The sequence below is a fragment of the Dermochelys coriacea genome, chromosome 9, assembly GCF_009764565.3.
Source record: "Dermochelys coriacea isolate rDerCor1 chromosome 9, rDerCor1.pri.v4, whole genome shotgun sequence".
Taxonomy (NCBI): domain Eukaryota; kingdom Metazoa; phylum Chordata; order Testudines; family Dermochelyidae; genus Dermochelys; species Dermochelys coriacea.
Window position 1 is genome coordinate 15458780 of NC_050076.1, and position 15805 is coordinate 15474584.

Genomic DNA, 15805 nt, shown 5'->3' on the forward strand with positions numbered 1-15805 from the left:
TCCACAATGGCTGCACTATATGAAGGTGAAGCAACAGCAGCAACTTGTTATATCAAAGTATCTGAACAAGTTTTACCCTGCAGCTAAGTAACAAGTATATGGTACTTAGTTGTAAAGCTGTGTAATATGTCCTCTAACGGGTTACAAGAAATCAGGGTTCCGGCTCTGAAACAGTTTACTGAGTATAGCAGCACAAGACACTTTCCAGAAATTCCACATCAGCCTGAAGTAAGCCATAGGCTTGTTCTCCTCTGTATTTCTACTTCTTGCCTCCTTGCTCTAGTTTTTCCCATGATCAAAGTTTACAGGTTATATTCTCTTCTGAGTTAAACTGGAGTAACTGCACTGACACCAGTATAACTCAGCTGAGAGTCCAACTTGGCCCAGTATGTACTGTGAGGCAAATCTGATTCTTGCCTGGAAGAGATTAAGGAAAATCCGTGTTACAATACATTGATTTACTCCAATGACTCAACATTTTTTGAAGAGCTGCATTTGGATAGGCCTAAATCCTGGGCGGTATTGAGCTCCTTCAACCCTTACTCATTTCAGTGAGAGTTGGGGCTTTAAGCACATTGTTACCTTGTACAGATATTGGACTTAATCCTATATATTTCAAATTTTTATATTTATCTAAAAACATTTAAACTTCTTTCATGCTAAGTAACCTGCTGAATTTTTGGTAAAATAGGCCAATACTATTAACTACTTTTTGAAGGTAGCTTTTTTTCCCCTACACAAATTAGGTCTCCTCATCCATAGTGAGAGGAGAATGTTTCTGGTGACCATGAAAGCACCAGTCTTGGACTTAGCTGTTCACTGGGAAACCAAAGAGAAGTTCACCTAATCGAACCATTAGTAGTTAGGTCCTGCTTTCACTAACCAGGCAAGGGCGATGCGTGGGAGGGGCACAAAGAGTCAAGTTACCCTCCAGTAGGGTCAAGTGCCCCCAGCAGCTGGCCTGGGATGGAGAGAGGAAGGGGCGGGACCAGAGCCTCTCCTCTTTCAGTCACGCACGCTGCCAGGGACTGTGCCCGGTGCAGCACAGCGGCTGACTGGGACAGGCTAAGCTTCTGGGGACAGCAGCCAAGTGAGTTGGAGCCCCTTGCCATGCTCAGAGTCAGCTCCTGTCCCCAGAAGCTGAGCCTGGGCAGGGAGCAGGCTAGTGACTAGTGATTTTGGGTGTCCAAGTACATGTTAAAAGGCCCTGATTTCCAGAGGGGGAGTATTGACTACTTCCTGAATCCTAGTGCCGTAAGGCGTTTCAAGTTGAGCACCCAAAAATCACTAGTTGCTTAAAAGTCCCGAACTTAGTTTTGCTGCCTATGTAGACCATTTCCTTAACAAGGGCAGAAGGGGCCACTGTGGCTTTTAAATTATTAGGGTGTTTCCTTTAATTTCCCAAATATTGTTCTAGACTTTGTTTTCCAAATTAGTGTTTGGACCCTTTTTGTATCCCCACCCATCTTTTACTAAAAAAGTCACCAAGATTGTCTGACTTGCATCGCTTAAAAAAAAAAAAAAAAAAAAAAAAAAAAAAGCTAATGATAAAAAAGTGGGTTAACTTGGTTAAAATCCTTTTAAGCTGCTAAATTGTGCAAGTAACAAAATATAGTTAAAGCCCAGTTGGGTTTGCATTCTTGTATTTGTGAAGATGTTCAAAACCAAAAGAACAACATAGTGTGGGTGCATGTAATATCTTATGCATGACCAGTTTCTGCTTCTTTCCCACTGCTGGGAAAAAGAGTTCATAAGATTTAATTTGCAGTTGTGATGCAAGTGTGGTACACAAACAATCAATAAATAGATCAAAATGTATTTGTTGTGCATCTTTTTTCATGACCATATTGTGTATGCAAAAACAACTCCTAGTGACAGAGGACAATATAGTGTGATCCAGAGCCCTAAGGTACTGTTTTTAGAAGGTGCCTAAGTCTTCTAGACACCACTCATTTTCAAAAAACACTTCAGAGCTGCCACCTAACCCTGTAAATACCTAAGTCCCTTCGGCACATAAGTTTTTGCTGGTCAGTATTCACAAAACTTTTTAAGCATTGATACCGCCCTACAACTATCAAGCTACTCAGAGCCCTACCTCAAGCTGAAGCCCTAGGGGCACCAATGCAGGATTCTCAAACTAAGCAGGGGAACATCTATCTCTCCAGCAAGGCCAGATCTTGTAGGCATGCTCTGAGCATTCTTAACACCTGTTACCCATCATTCCCTGCAGCTGAAGGGCTGAATGTGTGGGGAGGACAGTGCAGTGCCTGCATAGGAGACAGCTAAGTGCATGGGGAAATGAAGAGTAAGCATGAGAGAGGTATCAGCCATGAGCTACCTAAGCACCTAAACCAGGTCAACAGCTTAATTCCAGAATAGGGTTTCACATCTGAGGATCCTGAGTGGAGGGAGGACAAGAGATGGGTGACATCAGCCAGGTGCATCAAGAGAACTGCTTAGGCTTCTGTCTTCTCCCTGCTCCCTTCCCAGAATTTCACTGCTAGCTAGCTTTCACAGCTCAGCTTTTTCTTAGGTATCTAATTCTCCCTGTGTATTGTATGGGGAGCCTGGGTGCCACGGTCAAGACTGAGGATTCACTAAGTGCAGGCAGGCCATTCTTCTGGTTTTAAACCACAGTCCAGTTTTTAAATGGTTTGTCCCCTGTCCAGTACCGAGATAAAACTGGATGGGGTTTCTGACCGGTATCACAGGTGGGGGGATGCCATTTTGAAAAGCACACTGCTTCACCCCAGTTGGCATGCCCTCATAGGTATGGAAGGTCATGCCAGCAAAGGTGGGCCCACACCATTCCCAGAAGTACCGGCATGTCTAGTATTCTGAGGATGCATGAGTGGCCACCCTAACTAGGCAGTAGGACACCTAAGGGTTAGGTGTTGCAATGCTCAGCTGTACAACGCCTAAAAGACCTTTGAGGATTGGTCCTGTGTGTTTAGGGAGTTTTCTCTCACCCGTGCCCTGAGGGTGAAAAAATGTTGTTTTTCAGAGGTGTGACATGCTGCCTTGAATTTTTGTCATGTTTTCACTTAGAAGGAGTCAATGGAATGAGACAGTTTCGGAGGCCACAAGGTTGCTTCAGAAATGCTGAGTCACAGCCAGAATATTTGTTTTCAAAGCAGGAAACCTTGATCCTGAGAAAATGTTCTGCTACAATGACCTTGTCTTCCTTGATTTCTATTCTATCAAATGATAAATGTCAATTTCATCTGTTCTGGTTGAGCAATAGTTGACCCCTGCACCATTGTTGTCATGCTGCCTGAAGACAGACACCTGCTGTGTTCTTCACTCAAAGAGATTTTTTCACCAACGTAAAGGGATTTTCTTTATGGCAAGTATTTTATATATATAATTACTATTATTTACTGAGCTGGCTTCTAGATGGTTGAACTTTTAGATCCTTCTCCATCCACATTCTTTCTACCTTCCACTTCTTGTTTAATTTCTGAACTCCTGTCCTCTCTTTCCCTTTCACTCAGATTTTTTTTTTTAATGGTGTTGATGGCATTACTTTGAAAGTGACTAGCTGTGCTATTTTGTCACTGCTTCCAGCTCGGCCGTCCCATCACAGAACTCCATTCTTGTTGGATTTATAAAGAAGAAAGGGTGCAAGGAGAAGACTAGAAATGAAAATAAATCCACAACATTTTAAAGCAGCAGGAGCCAAATATGGCTTGAAAAGTCTGACTTAGGCTATGTCTACATTGTCCCGGGGATCTATAGAACACTGATCCAAATTCTGTGGATCTTTGGCCATATGGGTAAGAGGACTTGCTTTTATGCTCTCCGCAGGCCCATCAATACTGCCGTAGCTGATGCATTTCAGTGCTTCCGCTTGCTCCAAGCCCATGGCTGGGTCCTGGGGCTCTCCCTGAGCAAGGAGAGTGCACTGTGTAATGACTGTGAGCAGCCTCTGTCAGCCCTTAAAAGCACTCTCAATATTTGAGCCATGTTGGACAGGGAATATGTCACAGCAGCTCCAAATCCTCCACGTTGGCCACTCCCATTATTTCTGGGCTGCCATGTGGAACTTTTGTGGAGGGAACAGTGACAACTATGGTTACTATTCATCCCTCCATCAGTGCAGAGCCCAAATAGGGACTAAGGGAGGAAGTAGAGGACTGATTGAACCAGCTCCTGTATGTTGGAATTGCCACAGATCATTCAGGCCCCTATGGGCCTTATTTATATTGCGGTAGCCCTTAGAGGCCTACTCAGTGCCCTATTGGATTAGGTGCTATACGAAACAAAAAGATGGTCCTTCCCCCCAAAGAGCTTGCAGTTGAAGTGTAAGACAAGATACACCAGGTGGATCCAGACAGGAGGAAGACAGGCTGACAGCAGGACTTATGCACAGCATGATAAGAGTGGTCACAGCTGCCATTGAGCACCTGAGGAACACCCATGGCAGCAGACTGTTGTAACCAGATATGGGCCAGCCCCATTTCCCCTGCCAGGAAACATCCTCATGGCAGAGACTCTTGTGGAGAGAGTGCAAAGCCAGCTTTGCGCTCTGTAGGGAAAGCCACAATACATCTACAATCCCAGCTATAACAGCACATGTGTCCAGAGGAAATAACTCTGCAAACTGAGCTTTGCCTATAAAACAGCATGATAACCCCCCCCCCCCCCCACCTCCAAACTTTTACACAACTCTCTGGCACAAATATCTGATGATTTAAAATCTCATCATTGCTCTGGCACAAGTCCCATTGCATTTTTTTCTTTTCATTAATATTGTTTAAATAGTGATGGCAGTAGTATCATTAACATCTTTTAGTCGCAAGTATCATGCCAAATGCAAATGTAATCATTCCCTCAGAGCATCTTAAAATGTTTTCCAACATTCTGCTTTAGATAAACTAGTCTCAAAAAAAAATCCCCACCCTAACTCCTGATGAGCTACTTTATTCTGCAGAAGTTGACATCCTTGTGTAGCTCATTTTGAAATTTTGTATCAAACCTGGGACATTTTAAAAAACCCACAACATAAAGACCAATTGTTTCAGCAAGTCTAGAATGACCCAACTACAATGCTTCCATTGTGTCGAGACATTTGAAGGTATCACGACTTCTGCAGGATACTTACTGCAGTTTAGGTGTGGAATTCAGAGTTTATTGGACAGGAAAAAAGATATTTTACTCTTAAATCTGTAGTTCTGTTGCAACAGGTGATCCCAGGCTTTTAATTAAAAAAAAAAAAGTTCAATGAATTGCCAGCAGAGGGCACACTGGAAAGCAAGTGATGAAATAAAGCTCCCGATTGGATGTTTTTGCATTGAATGAAGAAAAGATGTTTTTAAAAAGACAGTAGTACAAAAATGAAAGTGTGCTTACAGGAACTGAATTATTTATATGCAAGTCAGATCAGTCTACTTCCTGACTCCCAAATGCTTCACTGGAATCCATGCTAATCCAGTGTCTTTGTGCTGTGAGAGACCCATAGCCCTCTCCTCTCCCACTCACAACTGGACACACCTGCTGTGTTTTGCATACCACAAGATTCTTTTTCAGGAGAGCTAATTGCAGTGGGTTTGGATTCTGACCTTGCAGACCAATTGACGGGGGAGGTGCATGTGTTCGAGTCTCACCTTTTGTTTGCTGCAGGCATCTCTGCATTTCTTTATTGCAGAGGGAAGGCTATTTCCCAGGATCAAAACAGGAATGAGCAAATTTAGGGCTAGATCCTCCAAATGAATAATAATACCTAGCTCTTAGATAGCACTTTTCATCAGTGGATCAGAGGTCAGGATTATTACCTCTATGTACAGATGGGGAAACTAAGGCACAGAAAGAGGAAGTGACTTGCCCAAGGTCACCCAGAAGCAGAGCCAAGACTAGAACCCAAGTTTCCTCAATCGTAGTCCAGTGCTCTAGCTAGTAAACAATGAGGCTATGTAGGGGCAGAGATATATCTCAATGGTTCCATTTGCAGGATCTAACTTTAATGGTCTGCTGTGTCTGTCTCTAACAATGATGCCTAAGTGGGTGGAGGGCACAATAGCAATCTCTGTGCTCTAAGAAATGCTTCTTCCTCATGTTTGCAAATCATCCCAGATGAGTGGGAGAGGGATGTGGTACCCTAACTGTACTCCCCTAGTGTACTGGGAGGAGATACTGGGTTCATTGCTACACCAGGGGTGGGCAAACTATAGCCTGGGGGCCATATCCGGCCCTCCAGCCAGTTTAAACCGTCCCTCGAGCTCCTGCCAGGGAGCAGGGTTGGAGGCCGCTCCGCACACGTATGCCGAGGCTCCCAGAAGCAGCAGCATGTCCCTCCTCCAGCTCCTATGCTTAGGGGTGCTGCCCCCGCCCCAAGCACCACCCCAAAGCTCCCATTGGCTGGGAACTGCAGCTAATGGGAGCTGCAGGGGAGGCGCCTGTGGACATGGCAGTGCGCAGAGGAGCCTGGCCGCACCTCCACATAGAAGCTGGAGAGGCGACTTGCTGCTGCTTCCAGGAGCTGCTTCAGGTAAAGGCCAGCTGGAGCCTGCACCCCTGACTCCCTCCCGTGCCCCAAACCCCTGCCCTGATCCATCTCCCGCACCCCAGCCTCCTGCCCTAGCCCGGAGCCCCCTCCCAAACTCTGAACCCCTTTGTCCCAGCCTGGAGCACCCTCCTACACCCCAAATCCCTCATCCCCAGAGCCCACACCTCCAGCCAGAGCCCTAGGCTCACGTTATGGCACTAAAATATAGCCCTGTAGAGGGTCTAGCTTGGGTTTGAAGCCAGGGAGGGGATGGGTTTCACAGGCCAAGCTGGAATGTTTACACATCTATTTATAGCACTGTAGCATAAGCCTGAGTCTGCTGGCCCTGGCTCTGAGACTTGCTGCCACAGGTTTGTTCTTGCCTTGCAGGTATATCCATTGTGGCTTCCAAGACAGAATTCCCCCTAGAGCTCCTCTGGGGGAATGCAGCTCCCTAAAAGGGCCAGTCTGTAAATTACAATTAACGAGAATGATATCATCTACCCTCCTTTGTGAAACACTTTGAGGCTGATGGATGGAAAGTGGTAAATAAGAGCCAAGTGTTTGTTATTCTTTACTTTTTACTGGCCCAGTAGTCAAGGTTTCTCACCTCAGAGAAGGGGCTAGAAGCCATTGTGTTTTTACCTCCCATGTCATGGAGACTTGCTCTGAGCTGCATTTCGAAGACACTCTGCTGTTTATACTAGCACGTTCATCATTGCTATTGCTGAGAGAGCTGCAATGGGTATAGTGAGATATGGGGACATCTTAAGAAAAAGCTCAAAGTATAGACAACCTAGGGGTACCCTGATGGTTTAAAAATATCCCTGTCCATAATAGTACCACTATGCTGGAGAAAGGTCATCAAGCACAGAACTATGGTTGACAATCGTTTTTGAGCCTGGTTGAAACATGTATCAAGCCAAAGTAGGAACAGGACCAAAGCTACAGACATGCCCAGCCTTTGGCCCTGGTCTACAGTAAACTATGTTTATATTATATAATCCATTTTATAACATGTTTTGTCCACATAAGCAGGGGAAAAAACTCCATAGCAGGGGTACAAATGTGTTTTCCTAGTGTTTTATACACACACAGGAAAACACATTTGTACTACCATGGAGTTTTTCCCCCTTGCTTATGAGGATAACATATATTATAAGATAATAATTTGGTTTGTATTGTAGGCAGGAGGGACCTAGAATTGGTTGCAAGCGCAAGAGTCTACTTTGGCAGTTTAGTCCTCTGTAATAGATGTTTGGCCTGCAAGACAATCCTACGCACTACATGTGATGCTGTATTTTGAGAGTTAAATCAGAAAGTAGCTAAGAATGAATGCTAGGGTATTTCAGATGTTTGTTGACTGCAAGCCAAAGTGACATTGCCTCCTTATGCATCTGCTGTCTGGAATGATTATATTCTTTACACAGAGAAGAGACTAATTATGGAGTTTATTAAGCAGAAATAATAACCAGACTTCTGCTGCAGCCAGTCAAAATCAGTCAGTTCATCTCTGCAGAAAGTCATTGGAGCCTTCTGAAGAAATCTGTATGGAGTTGATAACTTCATTATATGCTTCTTCCTACCTCCCACTGCACTCTTATGTCTCATCTATGTTATAGAGATACCATGTTGCAGGATCTGATTACATCATGGTACCAACAGGTTTAAAATATGGTTTGGTCATCTTGCGTGGACAGGAGCAAGTCATGCTCCTGGATCGTGCTGAAGTCTTGAAGGCTTCCACATGTGCTTGCTTACTTTCCTGATCTTCTTTCAGGAAGAAAGAGAAATAGATCTACATAATGGCACAACATCCACAACACCACACTATACCCATGCTGGGTCGCCTAGCTCAGCTTTTATAGTCACAGAAGCAGAGCAGGATTGTTCCACATATTTCTGTGGATTTATTCCCCATGTACCTAGAGTAGGCAAGATCAAAGACAGGACCCACAGTGGGAAGTGACCAGTTTAGTTGCACTGTCGAAGAGAAGGGGTGAAATGCAAGAAGCAGGAAATCAATAGCTGATGTGGGGAAGAATATATTTAAAAAAAATTAAGTTACTAGTTATCTAACGTTAACAACAATAGCCACAAAAGGAATAAAATGTATATGGAGCTAAGTCTTACTGATATAGTAGTACAGATCTGGAATAATTTCATTAAGATTAACAGAGGGCTTGTCTACATGATGCATTAGTCTGCACTAGTGAGATGTGACTTCTAGTGTGCACTAGCATGTTTCACACAAGCTGTCCTGCATGGACCCTACTGGTGTGCACAAAAAGTTCCCTTGTGTGTGTGTTAATATCGTCCTGTTTCAAGTGCTAGTGCACACTAGAATTCATACCCCTCTGGTGTGGATTAATGCACTGTATCACACATCAGATGACTCAGACTCACAGACTTTAAGGTCAGAAGGAACTATCAGACTCAGGGCTTCTGTTCTAGTGTCACTCTCTGGTTCTCATGTGCTAGCACAATTCTTGTATGCTTGGGTCTCCTAGGGACTATTTAAATCTACATGAAAGAAAACATTTGTTTGCATTAGGTTTTGTAACAGACACACATGGCCCTACCCCCATCCCTTTTCCTTTTGGTCTTTTCTTTAACACCAACATTTTGATTCAAAACTTTGTTGATGTCACTTTACTGTGATTCTACCCTCAGACTCTGGGAATGGGTGACAGGGGATGGATCACTTGATGATTATCTGTTCTGTTCATTCACCTGGGGGCACCTGGCATTGGCCACTGTCAGAAGACAGGATACTGGACTAGATGGACCTTTGGTCTGATCTAGTATGGCTGTTCTTAAGACAAAGACTATGGGGAAATGGCACTTTCTTGCTAATCAGACTTGTCCCCCTGTGTATCTGCTGACTTTAGTGAGAAAAATAAATGCTTAATGATTTTTTTTTAAAGTCTGTTAGCCATGCAGAGCCAACATTGTTGGATTCTCTTCCTTGGTATGCATCACCAAACATCGGCGGTAAGTAAACAATCATCTGAAGACAATGGGATTACACAGGTGTCAGTTTATCATTAATGATGATGAATGGAATCCATCTTGAGTCAAACACCCAAGCATGAGTTTGCAGAGCTGGAAGCTGGAAAGAACTTGTGTAAATGAAGCACATTTGATACAGAAATCATTGTGATCTATTAGCTAAAAGGATCTGCAAATATAATTTTTATAGTCACTTTTCAGACTAGTAACATTTTAAGCTAAACTAAATTTTTCCTATTAATAGCTAATCACCCCCCTCCAAAGTGTCTGTATCAAGTTTCAATAACTTTGAGACCTTTGCTATGCAGGAAGACAAGCATCTGATAGAGGGAAAAGAGCTTGTAAATGCAACAGTTACTATAATGCAAAATCTTTGGGCCAGATCCTTAGCTGATATAAACCAACATAGATCCACTAACTTTCATAACAAATACCTAACTCTGTTTAGCACTTTTCATCAGTAAATATTAAAGAGCTTTACAGAGGAGGGCAGTAACATTTTCTCCATTTTACAGATGGGGAAATGGAGGCACAGAGAAGTGAAGTGTCTTGCCCAGGATCACCTAGCAGGACAGAGCCACAAACAGAACCCACAGTTCCAGTCCAGTGCTCCTATCAACTAGACTATGCTGCCACTAGGACCTAGAGCTACACTATCTAGACCAGCAGAGGTGGTATTCACCTTTGTATTTGATAAACTCAACTGTTACTCCTTCAGTTACTGGGACGGGGAATTCCACAGTCTCAGGTAGCATCTAATTTCCTGATAACTGTTCCCTGAACTGGTGCCAAGTTTTGTAGTACTCACCAGGAAAAAAACTCCCTCAGAAAACAATGGGAGTAAGTGTAGACTTCGTCAGGGCTGTGGAAGAGAGTGCAGGACTGAGCTTACTAGCCTCACAGACATACAACCACACTCATTCAATTGAAGATATATGGTTTATGTGCAAAAAGTTAGTTCACATTAGGGTCAATATTTCTTATTCAAGCAAGTATTTTGGTAGTTATGTGTTAAGTTTGCCACCATGAGGTGGCTTTGTATTTAGCACGCCATGCCAATGAGAGAGAGAGAGAGACAGGATCAGTTGAAGTGATGAAGTGAGCTGTAGCTCACGAAAGCTTATGCTCAAATAAATTTGTTAGTCTCTAAGGTGCCACAAGTACTCCTTTTCTTTTTGCGAATACAGACCAACACGGCTGCTACTCTGAAACCAATCAGTTCCCAGAGAGTCTCTTACAACCTTTGAGGTAGGTAAACTGAAGCAGAGAGGGGTTAAGGCCAAAACTTTCAGACCTTGACTCATATAGGGATCTTTGGTAAGCCATCCATTATAGAAACGGAGTGGGAGTGGGGGTGGGGGGTGGGGGAAGAAACAGAAGCCCTGACTCTGAGTTGCATGCCCAAACTACTAGTCTTGATTTAACACTCCCAACCATGTTATTACACATGCTGTGAGATTTTAAATAGAAATAAGCCATGTTAGTTCAATGAACTTTGGGTGTTAATGTGCTTGACAGTGTTCACAGATCTACGATTAGGACAGTAGGAAATACATTGACTTCTTTTTAACTTGTGATAACCCATGATCTTTGGTGTCGCCAGAACCAAAAATATCACTCTGAAAGTTGATCAGGGAATGACATGGCAGCTTCTCATTAATCAAAAAAGTTTACAAATCTTGGGTCAGATTCCCAGCTGGTGTAAATCAGTATAGATTTACTGCAGTCAGGGGAGCTATGCTTATTTACACCAGCTGAGGACCTGGCCTCTTTTCTATTAAGCAAAAGAATATTTGTTAATATAGTGTTAAGTTTCAGTTTCCAAAGTCTGTTAGTTTTACTCATGTTTTCTCAGTAACAGCATGAGTAATCAGGATTAATAAAACAAACCACTATAGGGAAGTTACACCCAGCTCTATGTCAAGTCTCTACATTCTGGTAAAGATTATGGATAAAACATCTCAATTGTTGCCAGTATTGCAGAAAACAAGTTGTTTTCAAGTAACAATCAAAAACAAAGGAAAATGCTACAGATAAAGAACAACTTGGAGCTCTTCTTTCCATGTTGAATGCAAGCCTATAAAAGGCTTCAGAGTAGCAGCTGTGTTAGTCTGTATTTGCAAAAAAGAAAAGGCGTACTTGTGGCACCTTAGAGACTAACAAATTTATTTGAGCATAAGCTTTCGTGAGCTACAGTTCACTTCATCGGATGCATTCAAATAAATGCTCAAATAAATTTGTTAGTCTCTAAGGTGCCACAAGTACTCCAAGCCTATAAAAGTATGCCCATAAGAAAAACTTTAACACTGAAATTGAGGTAGCAGGCACATCAGTGGTCTGCAAATATATTTATTGCCCATCAATAACACTACAATTAAAAGGTTAGAAATGCAGGAAATGTGTTACAGTTGCACTTGTAGTTAGGATGTCTGGTTCTAGTTTACATTTTGCCCCATGGAGATGCCAGCCTGCATATTCCTTTCTTCACACATCAGAATCCAAATCCTTCCTGTATTATTGGATGTCACTTAGGGCCTGAACAAAAAACTTGGCCATCCCCATCTATCCTGGGCCACTCTTTGTGCATAAGGTGTTGAAAATGAGCACCACAGAACCTTGGTTCTATAGAAAAGGAGTACTTGTGGCACCTTAGAGACTAACAAATTTATTAGAGCATAAGCTTTCGTGAGCTACAGCTCACTTCATCGGATGCATTTGGTGGAAAAAACAGAGGGGAGATTGATATATACACACACACACACACAGAACTTGAAACAATGGGTTTATCATACACACTGTAAGGAGAGTGATCACTTAAGATAAGCCACCACCAGCAGGGGGGGGGGGGGGGGAAAACCTTTCATGGTGACAAGCAAGGTAGGAGTACTTGTGGCACCTTAGAGACTAACAAATTTATTAGAGCATAAGCTTTCGTGAGCTACAGCTCACTTCAACGAAAGCTTATGCTCTAATAAATTTGTTAGTCTCTAAGGTGCCACAAGTACTCCTTTTCTTTTTGCGAATACAGACTAACACGGCTGCTACTCTGAAGCAAGGTAGGCTATTTCCAGCAGTTAACAAGAATATCTGAGGAACAAGGGGGGGTGGGGTGGGGGGGAGAAATAACATAGGGAAAGAGTTTTACTTTGTGTAATGACTCATCCATTCCCAGTCTCTATTCAAGCCTAAGTTAATTGTATCCAGTTTGCAAATTAATTCCAATTCAGCAGTCTCTCGTTGGAGTCTGTTTTTGAAGCTTTTTTGTTGAAGGATAGCCACTCTAAGGTCTGTAATCGAGTGACATTCATACATGCCTCCTGTCCCAAATGTGACTTTGTTCTTTCCATGCAAGTGCTGTGTTTCCATGCTCTAGGAGTAGGTTTTCTATATGGAGATGAGGAGTACTTGTGGCACCTTAGAGACTAACAAATTTATTAGAGCATAAGCTTTCGTGAGCTACAGCTCACTTCATCGGATGCATTCGATGAAGTGAGCTGTAGCTCACGAAAGCTTATGCTCTAATAAATGTGTTAGTCTCTAAGGTGCCACAAGTACTCCTTTTCTTTTTGCTAATACAGACTAACACGGTTGCTACTCTGAAACCTGTCTATATGGAGATGTTTTGTGCTGCAACACAGAATCACAGAGCTTAAACCTGCAAGGTGTTGAGTACTTCTATAGGTCTTTAATGAAAGGGTGGGGACTGACAGACTTCACTTGATTATTTGTTTAATCTTTATCTATTTCTTTGTAAGATTCTTTACTGTTTACTCAGATGATAAAAGGACAATAGGTACTGTGCTATTAAGCATTCTAGTTTTTTAGGGTCACTGATAAAAGTAAAAAAACAATGGTTATAGATAAGGTAGTATGAGTTTGATTCTCAGACCATCACTACAGGGGCAAAGTCAGTAGTTTGGATGCCTTGTTTGAAAACTCTGCATTTCCTGGCTTTCCAACTTAATTTAACAAAGTTTGGGAGCTTCTTGCAGGTGTAATCTCTTGCACCATTGCAGATCTGTATTGACTTCAATTGGGTTCATGCAGGCTCAGCAGTCTACCTGCACATAAGGGGTTAGAGGCTCCTGGCCTTAGACTGCAAGCCCTCCAGGCACACAGTGGCACTCCAGTCCTGAATGGAGCATGTGGATGCTGCCATAATAATGCATGTACACAGTACAGTGGAGTCATCAACTAGCATCAAAGCTTCTTAAAAATTGTGTGATGATCAAAGAAAAAAAAAAAGAGCACACTGCTGTATGTAGTAGGTCTCCTCCTTGTATATATTCAAGGTTCTATTTGTGCTAGAAGATAGTGAGTATTTACTACTTTTTACTTTTGTTAGTATTACAGAGTCTATACAGCTACAGGAGAAGGACCTAGATTCTTTCCAGGCTTACACATCAGCAGCAGAATGATGGAAGGCAGCACAGATATCAGACCCCAAACACCATCCCACACATATTTAAAGCAAAAAGCAACATCTGTAAACTATAATCATTTGTGGATATTTCAGATAAGGGAGGTCTTTACAGGCTAAGGCCATGTCTACACTATGGGGACTATAGAAACAGTTTCAACACTATGGCTAGACCAGCATAACCTCAAATCATAGACACAGCCGACAGTGACTAAAAGATTTTTCCCCCCGTCTCTGTAGGTCACCTTCCAGAGCACCAGTACCTTCTGTCAGAAGCATCCTTCTGTCACAGATACATCTACATCAGATGTTAGGTCAGCATAGCTACAGGGCTCAGGAGTGGGATTTTTCATACCCCCAAGCACTGTAGCTATGTCAATCTAAGATTTTAGTGTAGACTAGGCTTAAGAGCCTGTCTACATGGAGAAATTAAACAGCATAGCTATTGTTAAATAGTAATTCCATGATAGCTACGCTGGTATAACTCCCTTATGGGGATACTATTCTAGAATAAAAATTACTTTAGTCCAGAATACCTACTCTGGAGTAAAGTCACTTTTATTTCTGAATAAAGTGTCCACATGGAGGAGTTCTACTGCCAGTGCTATATAGTCAGTTTTCCTGTGTAAGCAAGCTCTAAGTCAAAGCAAAAAGAAAAACCATTAATGCTTTACAGAGACAAGGTTGGTGCGGTAATATCTTTTATTTGGCCAACTTCTGCTTGCAAGAGACAAGCTTTTGAGCTTGTACAGTGCTCTTCCTCACGTCTGGACAGATATTAAAAGATATTACCTCATCCACCTTGTCTCTCTAGTATCCTGGGGCCAACATGGCTATAACACGGCATACAATTAATGCTTTACAGCAGCCCAGTCTTAAATAGTAATGAAGCAAACACTTATCGTAAGCAAACCTTCTCAAGGTCTATGGCAGCCAAGAACTGCTCTCCTCACAGGCAGAAAGAGGTCTAACCATGCTAAAGGCTATTGTACTACTAAGGGAAGATCCTCTAAGGATGAAACTTGCCTCAGTACCCAGGGTAAGCTTCACCCTTACAGAGATCCTTCCCTCAGCCAATCCTCTGCCTTCTATAGGGCTACTTTTTCTAGCATCAGCTGGGTCACATGCTTCTTCCTACTCTCTATATTAGCCTCTTTAATTCTCAGGTGCATATGTGTAATCACCACACCATTGTACAGTAAATTTAGTTTTCAGTAGAGGTCAATGCCTCCCCTCCACTCCACACATTCATGTCTTTCCTATGGGTCAGAAGTGGTTGTGTAAAAGATTAAATTCAGATGTTCCATATTTATTCTGTATCAGTGATTATACAAGACTTCCTCAGTTGGCAAGTCAACACAAGATTTTTTTCTACCTGCCAGCACTACAAGCTGAGTCTGGTATCTGAAAATCAGGCCGAGTTCCTTCTGCACTGTGCATCATCAATATTGAACTGAAGTGGAGGAACCGGTAGGGCTAAAGCAGCATGACCAAGAATGAGTTGATTTATTCCAGCCTTTTAATACTTTTGACTTTTTTTGCATTTGAAAAGAACCAGATTTCACCAACAGCATACCACAAGTGTCCCCTTAAGACCAGTACCTCCCCCACCCAACCTCCCATAGCATCCAGCCTTCTACAAACTACTCTATTTGAGCCTTGCTGGTGACCAGAGATTCTAGAGTTAGAACACAGCTAACAAGTCTGTTGATATTGCCAGAGTCAGAGTACAATGCAGCTCCCTCTTCTGCGGCTATACAAATTTGGCACTATATTCAGAAAGCACCTCAAGGTGGACAGGAACGGAGACACCTAAAGAAGAGTTTTAAGATGGGGAGGACAGAACAGATCCTCTCATGGAGAAGATAGGGAAGATCTAGGCTGGGAAC

At 42.7% G+C, this 15805-nt stretch overlaps 1 protein-coding gene across 2 annotated transcripts in view; it reads right to left on the minus strand.

The window, feature by feature from the left end:
- The window catches only part of ECT2 (epithelial cell transforming 2), a 130069-nt gene that overhangs the window by 87681 nt on the left and 26583 nt on the right, over window positions 1-15805 (minus strand). The gene's annotated exons all lie outside the window — the stretch shown is intronic.